The 21100-nt window shown below is 46.5% G+C and overlaps 1 long non-coding RNA gene across 2 annotated transcripts; it reads right to left on the bottom strand.

Annotated features, from left to right (window-relative positions):
• Positions 1–3828: 3828 nt before the first annotated feature.
• Positions 3829–20743, bottom strand: LOC142564744 (uncharacterized). Of its 2 annotated transcripts, XR_012824667.1 has the most exons (5): positions 20650–20743; positions 18087–18263; positions 10499–10524; positions 4390–4554; positions 3829–4120 (listed from the first exon to the last, which is right to left on the bottom strand). It is a non-coding gene; the product is annotated as an uncharacterized LOC142564744 (long non-coding RNA). The 2 variants fall into 2 exon arrangements; XR_012824666.1 differs by lacking the exon at positions 4390–4554.
• Between the last annotated feature and the right edge of the window lie 357 nt (positions 20744–21100).

Genomic DNA, 21100 nt, shown 5'->3' with positions numbered 1-21100 from the left:
AGTGGCGGGCATCACAGGTACACATGCCAAAGTGCTTTCCGCCTTCTTCCGTGTACGCACATCTGCAATGGCTGAGGAGTGAGCCGTCGCTTTCGAGATTGCAAATTCACAGGCAGATATTATCTTCAGTGATTCCAAGACGGCCACACACGATTTTGCCCTGGGCAGAATTGCTGAATCCACTCTTAACAATCTTAGTAAGATCACTTGCCCATATAGGGATATCTAATTGATTTGGGTTCCGGCGCATTCTGGCAAAACTGGAATTGAGGCGGCTCATCAGATAGCCCGAGTGCTAGTCGTCCGGGCGGTGGGCACCTCCGCTCAGGGGACACCCAAGGATAGCCTAATTTCATTTCACGACCTAACCCACCATTTCTGCCTTGGACGAAGGAAGTTTCCGCCCCCACATTATAACCTCAAAAAAGAGCAGGAAATCATCTGGAGGAGACTCCAAACAAACTCCTTCTCTATCCCGATGGTTCTCTCCCATGTATCCTTCACAATTTTCTCCTTGTGCGATGAAAGAGCTACGCTCAACCATATATCCTGCGGATGCAAGGAAGACCCACCACCTGCAGAAATATGGGAAAGCCTGCTTCCAGATCAGTGGGATACCCTGCTGCGCAGCTCGGAACCGGGAATGCAACACTGGATTGTCAAACGCACCTATGAGGGCGTCAGTAGGCTTGACCTGATGGCCAGCGAGTAGGGGGATCCTCAAGCCCGCCTATGAAGTCGCCAGTAGGCTTGACCTCCTGGCCATCTAGTAGGGCAGTGTATCCCGGCTTTACATAACTATCCAGCTAAATAAAAGTCTCTTCTCTCTCTTAAGCCCTTTCTCAAAGTTTTCTGGCGAGCTACGTCGGAGCAGAGATAACGGCAATGAAATCAATTGTTGAGTTGTTTCTTGGAAGAATGAATTTGCATATACATTGATACACTGTTGAGGTACTTCAAATGTCTGTTCATTTATTTCTCTCAGAGTTCTTCCACGGTGCTGTGTGGTACCAGCTCTACTACACTCTAAGTTCTACTACAATCTGAAACAAAATTACACCCTTTCGATTGTATGTTGCCACACAAATATAGAGGTCATCTCTCTTGTCCGCAATTCATTTCTTTAACGCGGCGAACCCTGTACTTCCCGTGACGAACGGCATGCGCGTTATCAGCATGACCTAGCATTTCCAACAGAAAGCTAGCGGGCACGGCGTTTTCAAGAAAGGAAACCTGAGCAAGGAAGACGACGATTATTGTAGTGTGCCAGATATACACCCCAAAGGGTGTACCTTTGTCTAAGAGTATAGGCATCACATTTCTGCTACTGAATCCGTCGAGGAGTATATTGAAAGAATGGATCTAGGGGCGCTCCTCTGCGCTCCGTCTAGCATTTTGATGTGCCCAATTTCGGAGGGGTCCCATATTGTGTTTGCATATTCAAAAGTTGGTCGTACGAACGTCAGGTACGCTGTTAGTTTAACAGGGGTGGTAGCAATCGTCGATTTCTTGTCGCAGCTAGGACAACTTTCTTTTTCCGCTGCTGAACAAATGTGTTCAATATGCACCTTCCATTTGAAATTGCATGATTTATTAACACTTGTGTATTTCATTGCATTAGCTATAGAGAGAAGGCAAGTAATGCGAATAGGAGAACAATTATAAAACATCATTAGCTTAGTGAGGCCCAGAAAACTCATTCGGGCAGCCACCGTCGAGCCTGACGGGCGCCTCGGTGAGATAGCACTAGTCAAGCGCACCCATAAGGGGCACCGTTAGCAGTCTCCACTTCAAAGCGCAGTCATGTCGTAGCCATTGTAGACGAAACATTAATAGTCAACGCGAAATTGACAGCCACTGTTAGGAGCTTGCTTGCCAAAGCACATTCATGTAGTTGCAACGTTCATTTTGATTATCTGTTTCAGGTATCTAATACAAATAAGACAACAAATATAAAAAATCATAAGCTTAGCGAGGCCCATAATAGTAAAAGAGTACGCATTTGGGCTGGTTGGTTCATGATTACGAGCAATAAAACCAGCGCTAAACGACGGGATGAGCGAAGGGACACGGACAACAGCGCTGACTAACAACCAAAGTGTCTTTATTCCTTCAGTCAGCATATATATGCTCCGCCGCTATCTGAAACCCCAGAATCTGCAAAATTGGGCATGCGCAGGGGGAATTGCAATTAATGTGATAGGAAAGCAATCTCCTTCGGAAGGAGAGAAATGGACGGAAGGCTCACACATGCTCCGCCACTAACGTGAATGTGGAATGCTTCGGATATGAGGCGTGCGCGTTCATCACGATATTTTGACAGATAGGTTACACCTTCGAAAGATGGCTTGCAGCTGCATTCATTGCAATGCAGAGACAACTGACTTTCTTTTGCCCTTTTTTGAAATTTGTTGAAGTGCTTGCGCATGCGGTTATTGATGCAAAGACCCGTTTGGCCGATATAAAAACGCTTGCATGAAAGGGGGATCTTATACACCACACAGTCACAACAGTCACCAACAAACCTCTGTGTGTGCTGTTTTTTACATTTTTTTTGTTGGGCGGCCATCTCCGTCGGCCCAGTCACCGGCCGTCCGGCTCCTGATGTCAGTACAGAGGCCGCACCCATTGGTGGATGTTTGTGTGCATCTGCCTTTGAGGAGCAAATGCCATTTTTTTATGCGAAGCATATTACTAGAGCTCAACCCAGCTCCTCAGGCGCGGCGGTGTCGCCTTCAAGGCTGACCACGTGACACCGTGACGTCACGACAGAGGAGAAACGGGGCTCCAACTCGCGCCGTCGCTCGCGGCGTCATATAAGCAGCTGGGCTTTTATGCGAAGCATACTACTAGAGCTCAACCCAGCTCCTCAGGCGCGGCGGTGTCGCCTTCAAGGCTGACCACGTGACACCGTGACGTCACGACAGAGGAGAAACGGGGCTCCAACTCGCGCCGTCGCTCGCGGCGTCATATAAGCAGCTGCGCTTTTTTGTAAGGTGGCTTTGGCTCAACTCTTGCAAGATGGGCTGGGTGGGAATCGAACCAGGGTCTCCGGAGTGTGAGACGGAGACGCTACCACTGAGCCACGAGTACGATGCTTCAAAGCGGTACAAAAGCGCCTCTAGTGAATGCGGTGTTGCCTTAGAAACGAGCTGTTTCTAAGGCTCAGGCGTGCGTCGCTTGCTCAGGCGCACATTTCGTTGCCGCGCCGAACGCTGCGTTGCTCGACGCTCACTGCGTCCAATGCGGGGCGCGTAGTCGCTGTGCCGTAGCCATTGTCTTACACCCCTTGGCGGGTCGACGGGAACGCTGTCGCGTTCCACTCTTGAAGGCGAAGCAGAGTAACGGATGAGTTGTTTCTTCGTCTAGCCGAACGAAATATAGCCAAGCAACAGCAGTTCACCAGGCGAAACAGTGGTTCAACAACTAAAATAAAGGCTAGTATGCTTCGCATTCTGGGCTTAACCTTAGCTAAGCCACAACCATTTTTTCTAATGTTGTTCCCAAGTATACTTTGTTCTAATAACTGTCCACTTCTCTATCATAACGGCCTAGCAAAGGAGATCTGTAGCGCAACTATTGTGATGTTGACAAGTCTAGCTTTTCAATTAGTTCGAAATTCTAGGTGTGCCCTAAAACGCAGAACGCTACTTGCCACAGGACGTAGACTTGGTCTTAGATATTGAAAGAGTATTTTATTGCTTGTTGGGAGCGTATCTCACATTCTGCAGTCTCGCATGTTTATTTGTTTTCTGTCTAATAGGAAAGCGTCTAGTGACATAGCTGTGGAAGTGACACTGCTATAGGAAGCAATCATGGCCAAATGGGACTAATGCAACAGACGCCGCATAAAACTAAGAGTTATTTCTGGTTCAGTGTTGATCCTTCTCACCTTCACCGACTGCTGCTCAGGCCTACGAGCCGTTTGAAGCTTGGTGTTTTCCAAACTTCGTGTGTCAGTGAGGCCAGCTGTGGATACCTGGACAGGCTCAGGAGGACTTTGTGAGGAAAGGAGTGCGGGACACCAAACGTAGCGTAACATTTCATCGTGATGTGGGTTCGAAGAAACAGATTCATTGTCGTTTTCCTGCGCTGGTGACGATTGCGTGACGGAGTCAACCTGGAAAAATGCCTAGTTGTTAGAAGTAAGGCGAAAATCCTTTCACAGCACTGCTTTCATGAGTCAGCAAGTATGGGCACTCAAACTGGTCTTCTATCATGATCTAACCCACGCAACATGCACAAATGATACAGCAATGCAGTTTTTGCTGAGAAACAGTGATTTGACACTTTTATGACGCCGTCACGGCGCAGACAAGTAAAGTTACATTACCCTGGGAAGGGCGGACAACGAGACAATTACAAGCTATATTATATTGTTCGCCGAACCTCTCGGGATGGTGCTGCTGTAGTTCTTTCTTGGTACTCCAATTTGTAGAGCCACCCACTAAACTGCCGCCCCAACAGAGTTGATTTGAAGCATCTAAGAAGATTTGAGATGTATGGATTCGCAGATGCCTTTGTTAAGAAGAGGGGCTCTCTGCTGTAGAGTATCTGCATTGGAAAGAAAAACGATGTAACAAGGAGACTCAACTCATTTTGATAAGCTCTCAAACAATCGCCGCCCTACTGCAACTCCTACTGCACTGAAGTATCAGTGCAGGCTGTCTAGTATTTAGTCTACGTATTTTAAGATAATTGAATTGACGCTACCAAACAAATGAATCAAAAATTATTCAAACTGCTATGGTTCACTTTTCACAGCCACACTTCTGCATTTACGCGTTAATCACATGATAGCGATCTTCAATATAGAAAGCGCACTATTGCGGTACCGTACCTCATTAGACCACGCACATGGGAAAATTACGGAGAAGCTAATTTCCTTGCCGACGTTTGCAGTTTGCCTGGAACTTGAGTCGTTGACCGATATATACCTATACATGTCTCCGCGCCTGTTTGTATGAAAATTCCATAAATAATCCTGTAGTTTTTATCATACCCTGGTGCACTAGACTGTTTTAAGTGAAAATTACCGGTTTTAAGAGAGCATACACCGTTTTAAATTCTCATACTGCTTATTATGTAAAATTCTGCTCACTAAGAAAATTCAAAGCCACCATAGCTACCGCACATGTCACAGTCGGCTAATTTGGATCCTAATTTCTATAAAACCATTGTTTGCTTCATTCTTGGAGCTTTGCGTTTAAAATCTTTCTTTTATCAGGTATATTTGTGGATATGTGAAGGTAACTGTGGTGACAGGGTGTGTTAAAGGTGAACTTTTTGCCTCTTCAGGTACTGCCATGCCAGCGTCCACCGCTGTGTGCCTTCCGGTTGTATGTCGCGGGTAAGTTGCAAACAGTTTTGACGCCTTCGCAGAGCTAATGCATCTAAATCAGGTGAAGAAGAACGTTTTTGCCCCTCATTGTGTAGTCCTAATAACGACGTGCTGGCTTGTGGACGGCTAACTGCTTGGGAGAACCCGTCTTGCAGGCGGCTTGAAACTCACCTACTTGACAGAATACAGGTCTTCATCCGTAGCCGTACTAACAGATTCGCCATGTGAAACGGCTGACCTTCTTCCCGCATGCACCAAACTTCTGTCTATGATAAGTCGTTCAGCAAAAAAGAGCGCCATACCTTGTTGGATACGCTTTATAAGCATCTGTCAGTGGTTGACTTTGCGCAGCCGGACAAAAAGTCCTAGATTCTTGGGTTTCAAACGCGCCAGACAATCGATATGGGGTCGGCGCGCCCGGTAAGACAAAGTCCGTATTGAGTGTCACCTAAAGAGCACAAAATAATCGGGGAACAAGTGAGTGACGATAAAAATGAAATGGTACAACAGTCCTGGAGTTTTTGGTGAGCTCCGGCCATACTCGCAAGAACGAAAGATAGTGACTGGATGTCCTGCGTCGATAATCGCCGAATAAATCCGTGACGAAGAAGGGTGTCTATCCGCTGCCCCAGTTGTATTTTGTGATTGCCTTCACTCGATGCGTTTTCCCTTCAATCGACCCATGCTCAGGATATTGGCAAATTCCCACGCACCCGTCAGACAAGGAAAAGACAGCCATCATTACCCTGGATGTATTATTCGAATTCTATGTGATGCCATTTGGGCTGCGCAACACTTCCGGAACTTGTGGAATGTTAACGAACATCATTTGCCCCGGCTTGAACTGGAACATCTGTATTCGGTATGTTCCCTGCGTTAATATATTCAGCTGTAAATTCAATGAGCTCACTACACGCCTGTATATTCTCCTAAAAACGCTGGCCTGGTACTTTGGTTACCGGCAAACCTTTGTACTGGTTCAGCTTGTTGACAAGGACGGCATCTGGCCTAATCAGCACAATACGGCAGCAGTTCAGGCATTCAGTGCACCGCAGTCAGTCAAGCAGCGCCGTAGTTTTATGGGTACCTGCTCTTACTTTCGCCGATTTATTCTTGCTTTTGCGTCTGTCCCCTGACAAGTCTTCTGTATAAAGACGCACGGTTTGAGTGAAAACCTGAATGCGATTCTGCATTTCGTCAGTTGAAGTTCCAGCGGACCTCCTGATCTATCCTCCGCCACTTCAAACCAAATGTGCAGACAAACCACACAGGTACTAGTGGCGTTGGTGTGGGTACCATCCTGGTCCAACGCTATGATGACGGTCAGCGCGTGATTGCTTATGAAAGCCACCCGTTAAGCAAACCTAAGCGCATTTACTAGGTGACAGACAAAGAATGCATTGCTGTTATTTTTGGGGTTAAGCTATTTTGTTTTTCCTTGTGCGCACACCTATTCGTAGTTCTGACAGACCAACATTCCCTGTGCTGGATCATGAGCCTTCGTGACCGTCGTGGTTTTCTTCCGCTGAGGGGTTTGGCGTTGAAGCAATATAACTTTACCGTTTGCTACAAGAGTGGCCGAGAATGTGCTGACGCAGACTATTTTCCCGTATGACGCTTACCAGCACTGACTACGACTCGGGCACTTTTGATCATCTCGTTGCCCCTGTTGCACCCGATTCTCCAGATATCGATGTGTTCAAAGCCGAACGACGGACACGCTTGAAATTGTTGACATTCATCACCTGTTGCGACAAGCAGCTACTGTCTACGTGATGGGCTCCTGTACAAACGCCACTCCTCAAGCACGGGTTTACGCTTCCTTCAAGTGGACCGTCTTCGGCCAGCAGTTATACGGGCTATGCGTGGACTCTGCCACCGGTTACCTATGTACCTTCTGTACCTTCTATGTCCGCACAGTGTAAGGGCCACTGTGCGGAAGCCTTATTGTATTCAAGAATGCTTTTACTGGCCCCGGATTCGGCATTCCGTTGAGTTGTACGGGGCCTGCGGCACGCAGTGAGACAGTGAGAACATCGATAACGTCCAACCACTGCCCCTTATGGATTCCTTAAAACTGTGCTGCCTCCCAGCTCGCCCTTTCAGCAAGTTGGAGTTGGTCTTTTAGCCGTTTTCCCCTGCCATCGAAGGGGAACTGGTGGATAATTGTCTTCGACGACTACTTCACGCAGTACTGCGAGACGGTGGCATACGATCAGCCACAGCCACGGAAGTGTCGACCTTCCTACTTCGTGTTATTTTCCTACAACATCGACCACTTGGTGTTATTATGGGTGACCGGAGATTTCAATTAGCTGCGTGTGTCGTGGAAGCGCTTCAACGATTATGTAACCAACACTACACGCTCTCGACGCCGCATCATCCCCAAATGAGCGGCCTCATTGAGGGCACTAATCACACTATCACCAATATGGTTTCTATGCATGTGACATCTGATCAAAATAATTGGGATGAAGTTCTACGTTCCATTACTTACGCATACAACACTGCCAAACACGAGACAGCCGTCTACAACCCCTTCTTCTTTCAATATGCTCGCCTGCCCCGGTATACGCTTGACACTGTCGTCGTTTTTAGCCTCGCTGAAGAGGCTGAGAGACTTTCGCGTCTGTCGACTTTGGCTTCGCAAGAAAACTCCAAAGCGCGCTATGACGCACAATATCGGCCTGCCAGATATGATCGTGGTGATCTCGCTTTGCTTTCGACTTCCACAACAATGCGCGGTTTCTGCGAAAAGCTGCTGGCAAACTACGATGAACCGTAAGTTGTCATCAACCAGAACAGCGAAGTGAACTATACTTTAACGAGCCTCACGAACACTGCTCAATGCTCTGCTAGGTCAGAAGTCGCGTAAGTCGCCAGGTTTAAATCACACTCACCGCGAAAAACAATAGCTTTATGCTCGCATTGTTAGTGATGTCACGACAATATACATCTTATTTGCGGTGAAGCTTTGATCAACGCTTATGAAATGCCTACGATTGCATAAAAAGAATTGATTATTTACTTCAAGTCCTGTAATTGTCCAATGGTTGCCGACAGATTGCATCTTTTAGCAGTCATTCTTCAATGCAATGTAACACGTCGCGGTTCGCTTGCCTAATTTGTGAAGAAAAAACTGTGAGATTGTCTTCGTCTGGAATTCTCAGACGAACCCTAGAGCGATAAATGGAAGTAAATCTCGAAATCCATGCTCTATCGTTTTATAGATGACCGAAGTGACACTGGCGGCGTATTTTGAAAAATTTAGATATAAAATTCCCTACGGTTGCTTCACTATATGATTAAGAAAAAAATCTCAGTGCCCTTCCACTCTGTGAAGAAGGATGACCGGCGAAGCTGTGTATGTCGGCCCCTTAATGGCGAGCTTAATGGCGGCATGGCCCCTTAATGGCTGTGCCGTGCCGTGCCGTGCCGTGCCGGGTCTGCCCGGCACGGCACTATCTTAGGATTCGGCCCCCGTATGGTGAGTGCTTAACGCCTGCGTGACCTCCGTCGCGGGTCGGCCCGGCATGGCACTATCTTCGGGATCGTCCCACGTATGGCGAGTGCTTGACGCCTGCTTTCGCCCCACCGCCAGTCGCGCTTGTATTGCGCTATCTCCGGGATTGCCCGACGTATGGGGAGATTTTGGTTTCGACACGAAAATGTCCTTGGGCGGTAGAAGTATACAGCTTCGCTGTAAAGAAGAACTTTGATATTACCTTTGGCAACGCTCGTCCGGGTTATTCTCTATATCACGCGTACCAAGTAACTTCTGCCATCTGCAATGCAGCCTTCTACGCCTTCTACATTCGCTTTTCATAAATGCTCGAAGGTGCATTCGAGAGGTAGGGAGGAATACAAATTCCCAGTTCCTTCTTCAGTAACCAGGCAAGTAACAACGCCAACTGTTACACCACATTATCGTGGCCACAATATGCGTTCCTTTTGCAAATCTGAGCAAGAATGGAGCCGCGGCGTGGGCAAAATACTTTTTTTTCGACAATTTTAAGACATAAATGAAGTTCATTTGCCAATGATAATCCCAGTTACAAAGAACTCAAGAAAGTGCTGCCTTGTATGATTGTTTGAGCTCTGTAGCAGGATGAGCCAGTATTTGCGTATATATCGGAAAAAATCACGCTGCTTCCACAGCACTCGCTGATATAAAACTGCAAGGAAACACATGACGCTGCTTGCGGTCATTTCAACGTCCATGCAAGCCGGTGCCGGTAGCATACGATAACGGAACCGGGGAAGTTTCATCTAGGCTCTATAGCGTGCTGCCTTGACTTTCTAAAGATGCCCATAAAACAACATGTTGAAGTATGCAATGAAAACATAACACAACGGCTACGCAGATGAAACGCGAAAACGGTGATAAAGTTCCTATAACAGTTTCACTGACCAAGCAACTGCATGCCGCCTAGCCCTTCGAACTTATGACGCTTCCTGTCGTCAAAGCTGGAGATGATCCATACAGCATCTGAGAGGAATCGCTTATCGCAGGCTGGCGCAGACAAGTGAATCCAATGTGGCTCATTTGTAAAGCTGCGGCCTCCAAAACTACCCAGTAAAAAAATTGTTTGCGGCGCAGGAAGAACATATACTTCCGAAATTCTGCGTGCTCTTAATTTTCGCGGTGTTTTCAGATCGCGACATTGACTGAAAGAAACGCATCCAGCAGTAAAATGTTTTCAGAAATACGTATTCTATTACATGATACTGTAGTGCTGTTAGCTATGAGAGCAGTTGATCTCACCATAATTATGTTTGCTGTATATGGAGTTGCGGAAATTTTGATTTTGTACTTTAGCTCAGTTGGCTTCGCAGTTTTCTTCGCTTTTCACCAGAGAGCAGGAGCAACGCAGCTTACTCAGTGCAATGGAAATGTTTCAGGTATATTTGATTTCGCAATTCTGCATGGATTTCAAATAAGTGAATATTTTAGGTTTTCCGGATATATTGCTGCTAGCCCTTTAAGGAGCGCAAGGCGGTTTTATTATTCGCACTTTAACTTTGAGATCACTGTCACTATTTGTAATCAAGGAGCAGGCTTAGTGGTGACCAAGCTAAAGATCACTCCCCTACCACTCCAGCACATTCAAGAATGATTTGCCACGCACCTTCTGACAAGTGCGACAAAAAGCTTACCTGAATGTTCCTTTGTTTGGGCAAGACTTAGTTTTGAAGTCGGTTTGAAGAAAGCAGAAGGAAGAAAATGGAGAAAAGGGCGAAATAATGCGATGTTAGTGGTCTTCTTTCCTTGCATATGCATGAATACTTCCACGGTATAGTGATAACCACTAAACACTGGTATACCGATTGCCATCACGTAACATCGACACATAACTAGGGTAACGGCTCTGAATCCTCGTATGAAAAAAAAACCCACACCGATGCCTGTATGTGTCGCCAATCTTCGTGAAAGAAGCGTCAGTGGAATGCGGAAACTGTTGTATGAGCACTACATTTTCTAAAGCCACGAGAACGACGCGCTCAGCCCCTGCGGAGGCGTCGACGACTCTTTTTGTTCACCGGTGACACATAATGACACGTGTACTTCTTTATCTTCCGTGGGCGACCACGCTTCACCCCGTAACAATTGTTACCGCACAGCGAAGGACGCGCCTGCATGTATAGGAAATTTCTGGAATGTCATCGATGCTTCCATCCGCTGTCTGTGACCGAAACTTGTGTAATCTGATTGCATGTATGCGCCAGGCGAATAATTGAGTACTTTGTGGAAGACACGCGTGTCTCAGAGATTACTCTGGAACATTCGACGACTGATGTATAAAAGCTGACGTGCTCGACCAGATGACCAGAGCAGAACGCCGACTGTGTTTGCCGCTGTGGCCGTTCTTTGAGTATAGCGTGTTTATTGAGGGCACAAGTTCGCCCAATAAAACGCTAGTGTCGTCTCTCCCAGTATTGTCACTTTCCTCACCGTCACTACTACGTGACAATATCAACTACAGGGGAAGATCCGCCCTGAGTTCGCCACACAATCACGAGAGTATCCATGCTCGTGGATATTGGAGCTCACCAGCACTCAGCTACATCGCCTTTTCTGGCCTCAGGATGTCGACCTCAAACAAATAAAATAAGATGTGGTTGAGGTGAGGCTCCCACCCGCTAGATTTATGTGAATGAGATTACAAATCTCTACCGCAACCTCATTTATCACGACTTTGTACATGGTCCAACGCTTGGTGATGTCAAACTTGGAGCTTGAACGTTTCTGCATTGCTTATAAGGACATCCACTCTGCCAGAGAAAGAACGCCAACACCATTTATTCACATTGCTATACATATTTTAGGTGTCTAGTAACTTATCTGCTTGTAGGTATAGCTTACGTTACATAGTATACGTTACCACGTAGGCTTTCAATAAAACTGACTTTTCCTGAAGTATTTTGTTTGGTTGCTGTACTTTGCGAAGCAATGCACAGGAGAAAAACAGCTGAAAAAGTAATGTCCAGCAATTCGAGCACTGATTACTACGAATGAGCCTGCACACGCCATAGCTTCTTGAAGACACATTTCAAAACGCGTCGGTATATCGCTTCTTTTGCATGTCCATGGTACGAAATAGGGCAGCATAATCGTAAAAGTTTAGTTAATGCAAATTTATGGTGTATTTACAAATATATTAGGCAGTTTTTAGAGCATGTGTTAGAAAATGAATACTTTAGCACTTCTATATTGAGTTTGTCGTACCTCAATATATCTTTCCGCATTGTTTGTTGCTTAAGCTGAATGCGTCATGATTTCTTCCATCTGCTAAGCACCACTTTTCTAGTGCGTTTCAGTTATTTGAAACGCATTGTGATTGCATCTGGATGACAAAGTCGGCGTATAAAGCGTTCATTAGGAATAAACATAAATTATGGCAAACTAAATGCCTGTGAAGACCAACATGAGTAAGACGCAATGCACCCATTCTGGCGTCACCAATTATATCATCAGTGTACTTATGGCCACTAAAGGTCGAAAGCTTCCTTTACAGCTTTCAAGCGAACCTTTTTTGCGAACGGCCCCAGGCTTTCCAGACTAAGGAAGCCGCCTGCTGCTGCTGCTAATGTTTTCTCGCTAAATAGCTCACACTCGTCTGGTGGACGGCTTTGCCATTTCGCAGCGATGGCTCACACTACTTCGCCCGCGGGAGTGGAAGGTAGAGTGAGGAAGCCGGCCTGTACATGCGTGCCAATGGTCTCTCTGGGAGCTGGTGAAGTCAAAGTAGAGAAGCATATTTGAAGGGCGCTTTCGGCGACTTCGATTCGTCCCTTCACCTTGTTTACCCTGCACTGGCTAGTCGAAAACCGCAGTGGCGTGCTACAGAAGCTTAAAAGTGCCTTTAATACGAATCTTCACTGAAGACGAGCTGGCAAAGAGGCGTCTTACACGTGATAAAAGGGCACAGTGACTTTGTGCTGTAACATTAAAATACTTATAATATACAAAGAAATAAATTACTCCAGGTAGCTTTCAGTAGCAAGTGCAAAGCACCTTGCTGCTCAGAATCCCTTAAGAAACGCGCCAATGTACGGCTATTCAGATGAGAATTCAGTTTCGTACTGCAAATTCTTGTATTGGCGAGCACACATGTAAATTTGACGTGGTGAGTGCTCGCAGTTTGATGACGCTACGTAACAGATTTGAGTTCTCCGCACAAGGCAAAACATTTTTGAACAATAGCGAAGGGCAAGTGGCCAAACAGGTGCACACTCGGAAATAATGTCCTTTCTTTTGTTCTGCCTACACAATCGCACGTTCTAATTATGCACACTTCATATCATACGAGGAGTTTTTGGAGGCTTTCGGTACGTCGCGTGACAGACAGGCGAAGTCAGGGTGGTTCGAAGCATATTTGGTCAGTCGTGCAGGCTGCGTGGCAGAAATGGAATAAACTCAGCGGAATATCATTTTACGTTACACTGCCCCTAAATTACATTCCTTCCGTGCTTTCGTTTTGATGTGTGCTAATGTTGCGTTTATCATTGGGCGTGGGCAGTTAGACGAAAATAACACACGACGCGTGAAGAGGAGAGTCATTTTGAACTGCTAACAATAACTGTACAAACTTTCGTTGAAGCAATCATTCGGCAAGGTCTATCAATTGCAGTGTTCGTCTTTGTAACAGCATCTTATGTATTTCCAATTTGTTTGCGATTCTACGGAATAGATGTTGGGAGCAGGGTTTAGTGGAGGCTGGTAATCAACGCTTTGGCTGATTGTCAACGGAGAGTCGACTGGCTTTCTTCAGAAGTAAAAGCAGGTTTGACGAGTGGCGGTGGTGGCGCCCCTGACGGTCATGCAAGGGACAATTCCCCCACATGGAAGCACCGCAACTGGTTTTCCGCTAAGAAGGGAACACGAATACAGGCCGGTGGTTACAAGGGCGCCTCCTCCCGCCGCGCTCCATGGAATGTTGGATGCTTAGATGTGAATGGCGGAAGGAATGAAGTCTTAATGCTTAAGATAGGCTGGTCGCACAATGCTGTTTCTTCTTTGCCGCGAACGTCAATCATCAAGGTTTTCTTTGAACGCGAAACCACGCGACCTTCATGGGAAGGAGTCAATGGAGGCTTGATATAGTCGCACCGCAGAAAGAGGTCCGCGGTTGTGTCCATTGTCGAGAAACTAAGCACAGGGTGCCCGCGGGCGATACGTGGAGGTGCAAGTCGAATCGGGTCGAACTAGGAATGTAGCCTGTCAAAGTGCTGCGCGGCCGCTAGCGGAGTGCCTTGCTGCCTGCTGAAAACTGGCCTGGAACGGAGATTGCTGATCTATAGAACACCTCGGCTGCGCTGACTCCAACGTCATTGTTGTTTGCAGCCGCAGTGAAACTAGGGGTAGCGTTTCCAACCAGTGCAGTCTGTCGAAAGTGACAGTCAATGACACCTTCAGTTGTCGGTGGAGACGCTCGAACATGACATTGTGCGTGTGGGTGGTAAGCCGTTAAGTTGTGAAGGCACGTGCCGAGAAGTCTCGCCAGGGTAAAAAACAGCGTAAAAGTTTCCACGGACGCGAGGACAATGCCGAGAAAAGACAGGGACAAGCGCTAACTCACCACTGAAGTTTATTCCAAACGCACACGCGAATTGTGTATAAGTAGTAAGTTGGGTTTCGTCCCTGTCTTTCCTCAGCATTAACCTCGTGTTTCCGCTCAAACTTTTTCAGCATGCATTTCAACCGACTAACCCAACTATCTTCTCTCTTAGAAAAAGCGGCTTTTGAAGGTGTCGGCTTAGTTCGCAAATGGTCGGCTTAGTGGTTGTTCGTAAAGGGCTACGGTACTGCGACACCCACGTTGCAGCAAATGCTTCCGCAACTGTTTCGGCCATGATGTCTTGTAAAGGCCTCGCCTCAGGCAACTTTGAGTACCGGTCGACAAACGTGAGGGATTGCCTCAAACTTTGGCAGGTCAGAAGAGTCCCGCCGAGCTTCCACCATTTTTGTTCATCACTGGCCAAACGAAGCGTCCAATGATAAGCGTCTGTGTTACTCTGATGCTGGGATGGCTTATCCCGTGCGGTGAATTGAATATTGACAGCCGAAACTAATGTGGCACGAACTGGCGAGGAGCTGCCTGCGATGTGTCGCATGTGACAAATTTTGTTATGTAGGGAAGCGGCACCTAACCCAAGCTGGAGTGCCGAGTTGTTTTCCAGCGATAGGCGAAGCTTCCGCCATTTTGCAGGCGGAAGCTAGAGCTTGGAAATGCACTGGGCCAGCAGGCACAGCGCCGAACCGCAATGGTGTGCTTGCTGCTTGATTTTCGGTAACAGAGACAGGGCGGGTGTCCGTTGAATATTCGGAGATAAAGGAAAGCTGTCGAAGCTCAACTTCTGAGTACGAGGATCTGTTTTTCTTCAAAACGAAGGTTACCGGCTTGTGGTAGCTCAGAATATGAAACCTAGAGTCTTCAAGAAAGAAACGAAAATGCTTGGTGGCGCAATAAATGGCCAACATCAGCCTGCCTAAAGTGCTGTAGCGAGATTCTGTAGGTTTCAGGCGCTTTGAGAAGAAGCCCAGCGGCCTCCAATCTATGCCATCTTGCTGTTGCAGTACTGCACCCGCTGCCGTAGTTGATGCGTCTAGCATTGAGCGAGTTGGCGCCTCGGCCAACTGATGAATCAGCAGCACTGCGGTCACCAACCGCGTTTTGGCTGCCTGGAAGGAGTCTTTGTGCTCCGAGGACCTGTGGAAGGTAGGCGGTTTTTGGAGTCGCTGTGTAGCAGGTCGGTTATCGGCTGTAGAACTTGCACACTGGGTGGTACGAAGCGTTTGTGAAAATTTATGAGCTGCAAAATCTCGAGCAGTTTTCGAAAGGAGGTTGGAGAGGGGAATTCGTCGATTGCATGCCGCCGTGATTGCAAGGCATGATGATTTCGGGTGAAATACGATGGCCGAGAAAAACCAGGGCTTCAATTCCGGAAATGCGTGTATGGGGCTTTAGGATCAGGCTGTCTTCATCCAGTCGCTCAAGTAGAAGGCGAATGTGCTCTTTGCCCTCTTCGTCTATGCGACTTGTAACGAGAATGTCGTCAACTTAGACGAAAATCAACGGAGGTCCGCGCGAAGGCTCATCCATGAACCTTTGGAAAAGTTGCGCCGCGATCTTCAAAACAATAGCGCAAATGGATCTGCTCAAATAGGAGAACTGTAATATCGATTGCTGTCTACGGAATGTCAGTGGGTTCGACAAGAATTTTGTTGTACACGCTCATCAAAGGCATCTTGCTGTTTATTTTGTTTCCTGCGAGACGAGCCCCTAAGTCATCTATGTGGGCAAGGGAGTATTGATGTGCATTACTGATGGTATTCAAAGCTCCGTAATCACCACAGCGCCGAGTGACCACTGTCCTGCTTTAGAACGAGATGGAGAGGCGAATACCGATTGCTGGAGGTAAGACGAAAAATTCTGAGCTGAAACATATGTTCGAACTGGCAGCGGGCAACATCCAACATCGGTGCAGCGAGCTTCCGTGGCAGCGCGACGACAGGTGGGCCGGTGAGGAGGGTATGATGCGTCACGTCGCGTTCCATGCATTGCTTCGGGGCTTCGTGAGTGTCGGGTACACAGCAAGTAGTTGGCGTACGTTAAGACCAGCGGAAACGTGCGAACGTCAGAAAAGGTGAGGTTCGACTGCAGGCCAAGTACATCGAGGGATGTGGTGCTATCCGTGAGTCGCCGATCGCGAATACTAACATTAAGGTTGAAATATCGCAGGAAGTCGTCTCCCAGTAAGGCATAGCTGACGTCGTCAATCACAAACACCGATGTGTGAAAGCGCCGGAGCCCCATGCGGAGCGTTATTTCCCGGCAAGGAAACGTAAAATATCCATGCTCACCACTTGTTTGGTGCTCGGTCTAGCGGAGGCAAGAAATACACATTTTTACAGGTTGAGAATGGACAGTCGACTGGTTTTATTCAGAAATGAAATCAATTTTGCCGAGTCGCTGTGGGCGCGCACACATCGGGCGAGTAGAACAAACTGATCCCCTCATGGAGACAGGGCCAACTAGTTTACAGTGGAACGGGGAACACGAATACAGGGTGGTCCTTACAACATTAACATTTTGTAATTATAGAACAAAAACTTCTTTCCGCAGGATTATTGCCGTGCAGCTTTAATAATATTGTGTTACCCAGTTCGCGAGAGGAATAAGTGACCAGAAAATACCTGTGGCAGCAGTGGCTAAAAAGAATGGTTACATGATGCAAAGAAATATTATATCAACAATTATTACCAAATGATTGCAATATGTGCCATGGAATTTACCGTCATCCTAATCATCATCATTATCAGCCTACTTTATGTTCACTGCAAGACCAAGGTCTCCTGCTGCGATTTCAAATTACCCCTGTTCTGCAACAAGCGATTCCAACTAGCGCCCGCGAATTTCCTAATTTCATCTTTCCACCTAGACTTCTGCCGCCCTGGAGTGCGCTTCCCCTCTCTTGGCACCCATTCTGTGCGCCTAATACTCCACCGGTTATTATATTACACGACCTGCCCAGCTCCATTTTTTTCTCCTAATGTTAATAAAAATATCGGCTATACCCGTTTGCTCCCTGATCCAAACGCCTCTCTTTCTGGCTCTTAACGTGATGCCTAGCATTCTTCGTTCCATTCCTCCTTGCGTGGTCCTTAACTTGTTCTAATGCTTCTTCCCAATCGTTGATATCATGAGTCATTTGGGAAGTAGTAGCTGAATATTGCACCAGGGAGGGCAGTTCCTGTTCTGGTGAGGGAGTTGTTTGTGAAAGCTTAGTGGGGCTTCTTAATTTCGTTGTACCTGTATTAGTATAGCCACACTGGCGCTTCGTATTTTTGGCGCTGTCAGGTGCCATTCCAAGCCTGGAGATGTAGTGCACTGGAGGAGGTGAAAGTCGAGCTCGCCGTACTCAGATCTAAAAAAAAAGATCTTTCTTCATACGAGGATTCGAACTTACGACTATGGCTACCGAGCATCCTACATAGCTCAGTCAGATAATCCTGTAGGCGGCGAGCTTACGGCGAACCAGAGAAGTCCAACCTGGAGGGCCTTACATGCCTGAGAGATCCCTTGATTTACCCGCCATCGGCAGGTTGCACAATATAGTGTCCCTTCTCAATGTTCCTAAAATTGTGGTTCTGGTATTTCACGTACGCATGCAGCCATGAACGTGCCTAGGTGCATAATATATTTCCGGCGAATTTGATATGAGTACTTATAAAGGCACTTACTGCATTCTTTCCATGTAACGCAAGGATACCAAAATCTGCGACGAAAGTATCCTTCTTCACAGAGGCACGTTTTCTCTGCTTTATGCTCACAATACTTAGATAAATGCGGGCAAAGCCGTGCATGCTTCTCGCCCTTTTCTTTGCAGAAGTAGGGCATATCATGTGGCTGCGAGCATACTGTGGAAGAAAGGAAAAAAACACCGGAATTTGGGATTTGACCCCTCCTCTACATTTTTTTGTCTTTCATCAAAATATATTCGCGTCCGCATTTAGTCATGCGAGCTGTCTTTGATAATCATTCGAGCTTTACCGGTGGCTCATTTGCTTCTTCCAAACAGCTTCTAACTAATGTGGGTGCGTCCTGCCCAGGGAAAAAGTACCAGAACCAACTCGATTTCACTATTTATGCTGTCGCACACAGTAGGAATGCGCAAGCCCTGGTTCCTAGTGCGAGAACAGATATGTTGCTCTCTAGCGCATCGGCATCGCCTGGTTGGGCTGAGTGGCCACAGTGGCTAAGCGCAGGATTTGCCGTATCGTACAACGCGCTCCTGTAAACTTTGAACTGTCTGTGCTAACGAAGGTATTGTGTGATTTTGTTCCCTGTCCACTGGCATTTGTTTAAAAAGAAATATCTAAAAAATACTTGCCAAACAGTACTTGTTACCTACACAATATTGATAAAAAAGGAAGACTAGTGCTTCCTTGATGCGCAATAGCGACATTTACAATGCGTGTCAGTGTGATATAGGACACCGCAACGGTCTTTGAAGATTATGTTGTTGTTTGTTATGTGGTGTACCTTTGCGAAAGCAATGCAGCGGTTGGGGGGGGGGTACTCTTGCATGCAAATTTTTGGGCCGCGGGCTATTTTATATTCAATCTAAAGAAATCTCATGAATAGTGGGCACGGTGAGGGCCATCTCGCATCTTCACCCAGGCCACTTATTTATTGTAGGAAGTGCAGATATATTTTTTTTATATTTCTTGCTAACTTCTGTAAATTCATTGCAAGAGGGGCAAGAATAGAAAGAAAATAGACAATACACAAATACGGAATAAAGAATGCAAGCTGAATTCTTTTAAGAAATTAACTACAATACATACAGTTTAGGGAATGTTTATGGCAGCCTGCACTAACTACAATTAAACATCTTCGAAACAGCCACAAAGTGCATATATGATATTTATAAATTAAAGTAGACTTCTTACTGTAGATGCATTGTAAGTATGCCATATGGCTTACGTAAGTTGTGGCAATATTCCCAAATATGCATATGGCCTGTAGCTGGACCGAACTAACGTTGTTTGCCGTCGTGCTGAGCAAGTTAGACAAGATTTCTTTTAACCGCGCGTGAAAACCCAATTTTCTTGTTTTTCGATTACACAACCTGAAAAATAAATTTTCTGTGCACAAGTGACAATGCGATTATTGTGGACCATCGTGAAAGCCTCCCGATGCAGCCTGTATCCCCATACCTGGCAGACGTGTAGGCGTAAGAAAAAAAGTTTCTGGTTGCGATTGGACTTACGGCTTTCAAAAATGTAATTCATTACAATTACGATTAACTGCCTCAATAAAGTTACCTAAAGTTTAATAAAGATAAGCTCATTACTATAACGTTAAGTTCCTCCCTACTTTTAATGACATCGCAAACTTGCAGCGAATACAACGAAATAACCTGGCTCTCTCAATGCATCCCCTGCAACCTTACACGCATTATTTCGTCTTCTGATAAATTGGGAAGACATCTGTATCGACACACTTTAACTCTCTCGATGTGTTCCCTAGAGAGAAAGGCTGTGTAGTAGGATACGAACAACGTGCTCGCAAAAGAGTGAATATTGAACGCCGCCACGGTCGCGTTTGGGCTCTCTATGACTTCACGTCATTGACTAATTGTAGAAGAACGCTTGGCGTGCAAGATTTCCTTAGTGCGACAGCAATGGTATGGACTCTTAAAGGGCATTTACACTACCGTCGCCAAGAACATCGCGCTCTCATCCTATGAGGTTAGAATGCGTGACACACAGGCGAGGATTACAAGACCTGATGACCCTAGCTTGGTGTTTGGCACTGACAGCAGGGAAACCAAGTGGGTGAAACATTTTGATCGGCCAAAGTGGTTCGGCTTGTGTTAGTCGAACGTTCAGCCTTCCTATGATGACGTAAGCACTGTGCGCGAACACATTAGCATTGCTGCTGAGCAACTGTGTGTATACCATACCTTGTTACATACAGCCCTTTCTGCGGTACGGAGAGTAAGCGTCAAGCTAACTTCTCCAGAATGATCCAATCGGCACCGACATACGCAGATGCTTTTGCATTGGGCGAATCTGGTGAACCGTCGAGGGTCGACGCAAATTACGGCGTACTGACTGCGCGAACGCTGTGACACCTTAGGCATGTGCCAACGCGCTGCTCTTGCCACGTAGCAGCAGCTGTCTGGTGAACGCAGCAACTCCTATTCTACAACAAATAAGAATGTACCAGCCTAGTAGCCAAAACCCACAAGTGGCAACCAAGCACTGCAAGATATATGCACAAGAATAGCAGACTTACCGTTCAGGGCAAATGTTTCATAGATGGAGGAAGCCAAAAGTAACAAATACGCCACAAATACCATTTGAATTGTGTCGGTGATATTGCTGCAAATAAAAAGGTGTCATATATGTTGTTTATTTGGAAAACTGCTGAAAATAACAATATGAAAACAGGATCACTTATCGGCGCTACGTTAAGAAAGTGGTCATTCCGTGCAAAATACTGATAAAAATGTTTATGATGTCAGACGTTATCTACCGACACTGCCGAAAAGCGTCATCCTCCATCGTACTACAAATAAGAAACGAAACTCCTCACTCTACAGCGTATTTTCACCAATACCTGTTCCCGTGGGATTTATGCTCTCGTGTCTCTTCACCGAATTACAAAGGTAATGTGTTAATCATCCCTGCACTGCTGAAACTCTGTTGTATCCCTGGCACTCTGGCTGTGGCTTCGTTGCTATAAC

Source organism: Dermacentor variabilis, chromosome 11 (genome assembly GCF_050947875.1).
Source record: "Dermacentor variabilis isolate Ectoservices chromosome 11, ASM5094787v1, whole genome shotgun sequence".
NCBI lineage: Eukaryota > Metazoa > Arthropoda > Arachnida > Ixodida > Ixodidae > Dermacentor > Dermacentor variabilis.
The sequence above is the reverse complement of the archived record's forward strand: the minus strand, read 5'-3'. Positions and strand labels throughout refer to the sequence as shown.